At 54.5% G+C, this 2,460-nt stretch overlaps 1 protein-coding gene across 2 annotated transcripts in view; it reads right to left on the minus strand.

Annotated features, from left to right (window-relative positions):
- SELENOI (selenoprotein I) overlaps positions 1-2,460 on the minus strand; it is a 93,423-nt gene that overhangs the window by 55,938 nt on the left and 35,025 nt on the right. The window lies entirely within an intron of this gene.

The following is a 2,460-nucleotide window of genomic DNA, read 5'->3' on the forward strand; positions in this document are numbered from 1 at the left end:
ACTTCACAGTTAGGGCGGCTAGGAGCTGGAACCAACTTCCAAGGGAAGTGGTGCTGGCCCCTACCCTGGGGGTCTTTAAGAAGAGGCTGGATGCCTACCTGGCTGGACTCATTTGAGTCCCGTTTCTTGTTTTGGGGTTTTGTTGTTCTCCCGCCCTGGCGGGGGGTTGGGCTAGAAGATCTACTAGGTCCCTTCCGACCCTAAATCTATGAAACTATGAATCTATGAAACTATAATTGGTTATTGTTTGTGCAGTACTTTGAATCCATACAATATTGCATAATTTTCAAAAAATATTTTAATAATATCCATGTTAGTTTTGTACATTAGTTTCCTTTTATTTTTGGAAACCAAGAGACTGGAAATGAACCTGAAAAAATAAAAAATATGAATTGGATAGAAGCACAAAGATGATTGCAAAACTACTGCATTTTTATCTTTGCGTACTTAGAGAAATAGGTCACTGCCCCCAAGAGCTTGCAAACTAATGAGGCAATAGCATAGGGGTGGGCAATTATTTTGGTTGGAGGGCCACTTAATGAGTTTGGTAAACTGTTGAGGGCCTGAAGGGTAGTCCCACCTTTTGACAGGTGGCCCACCCCCTGGTCATCATCTTGGAACTGGAAATCCTGTCCCTGACTCCTGACCTTTGCCACCTGAAGTCTAATCCCTTGCCCCCAGAAGTACTCCTTTTGGGAGGGTTGCCATCTGAACAAGAAAAAAAATCATATACTAAAAGTCAAACATTAATGTATTTTAATTTTATTACAAAAAATAAGAACCCTTGTTGGGAGCAGCGGGGGGGGGCAACTCCCACTACTGCACACACCCTATCCCACACCCAACCCCAGTTGTACAGGGCCTGCCTGTCCCCCAGCTTCAGCCCCACTCCCTCCCTCACTGCTGTGTGTGGGCGGGGGTGGGGCAGATCAAGGCCCCAGTGGTAAGGGAGGGAGTGGGGCACAGGCAGGAGGAGGGACTGGGGTGAGTGGGGCCCCAGCTGAGCCAGGCCTGATGGTGCGACAAGTGGAGCCTGGGTAGATCATTCAGAGGCACAGGGGGAGGGAAGGGGGCTCCTGCCACTGTGCACACCCCAGAAGAAGTCTGGGGCCATGTGTCCCTGATCTGCGCACAGAGCAAAGGCAGCTGCTGCTGTGTGCTGCACTTTGCTCCCGGTTGCAGCTGCCCCAGGAGAAGTGTGATGCCATGTGCCTGCTGTCACTGGGCAAAGCCGCACCCCCTACCCTCCCAGTGGTTGGATGCACATGACATCATGCAGGTCTCAGGGTAGCAGGGCTCAAAGACCAGCATGCAGTAGCAGCTACCTCCACCCTGCATGCAGATTGGGGTGGGGGGAACATGCCCCCCAGGCCTCCATTTGTCCCACCGCCCAACTGGAGCCCCACTCACCCCAGCCCCTGCTCCTGCCTGTGCCCTTCTCCCTCCCTCACCAGTGGGGCCTTGATCTGCCCTCCCCATGCCCCTTTCCCTTCCCCCACCCTTCCCACACAGATTTGCCTGATGGAGGGAGGGACGCACACATGCACCCAAATAATTTTTTCTTCTTTTGCCTATGCAAGGAGGAGCTGCTGGAGGCTGAGGAAGCTGAGCAGGTCCCCTGGCAGCTGCAGCAGTGGCAACAGCAGTCCCACCCAGAAGCTGCATGTTGTCTGGGCTGGGCCCTTCTGCATACCAGGATGGGAGTGAGGTGCATCGGCTAGGTGGGATACAATTAATTGGTGGGTGCCTGCAGGCCAGATGGAATTCCCTGGTTGGGTCAGATCTGGCCCGTTGACCATATTTTGCCTGCCCCTGCAGGAGCAACATTCAACGCTTATGTCACAGGGAGAAACCAATGGGAAAACCCTGAGGAGCCCGGGGGGAACCAGGGGAGCAGGAGCTGGTTGGGGAAAGAAAAGAGAAAAAAAGAGAGGCAAACAGAAAGATTCTTACCATTATCCGGAACCGCAGCAAAGCCAGAAACAGGGGTGGGACCCGAGCGGCTCGTTAGCCGCGTTTTTATAAAGTTGCAGCCAGCTGATAACAGCAGCTGCAAGAGCCGGCCAGGCGAGTTAAAAGGAGCCGCGGACGAGGACAAAAGGGAGAAACCAGCTGGAGCGCTGGAGGGGGAATCTCTCCCGGAGTCCCCTCGGAGGGGAGGAGCGTGGGGGTTTGCATCCTGCAGCCCCGGAGGACAGAGTGAGACCCTGCAGAAGGAGAGCGCCGCTGGCAACGAGGCAGGAGGCGAGAGGGCAGAGCAGAGACTCGGAGACAGAAGGGAGCAGGAGAGGTTTGAGACCCGGAGTTGCCCACAAAGGGTCAGGAGAGTCAGCAGAAGCCAGAATGCTGGATCAGGTGGGACCGTAGAGGGCTCAGACAGCCCCATGGAGGTACCCCAAGTGGAGGCTGAAGGGCACCGTCAGCGGGAAGGGCGATGGAGGATGGGCAATAGCCACATAG

Source organism: Gavialis gangeticus, unplaced genomic scaffold, assembly GCF_001723915.1.
Source record: "Gavialis gangeticus isolate Ggan-Ray unplaced genomic scaffold, GavGan_comp1, whole genome shotgun sequence".
In the NCBI taxonomy this organism is placed as follows: domain Eukaryota; kingdom Metazoa; phylum Chordata; order Crocodylia; family Gavialidae; genus Gavialis; species Gavialis gangeticus.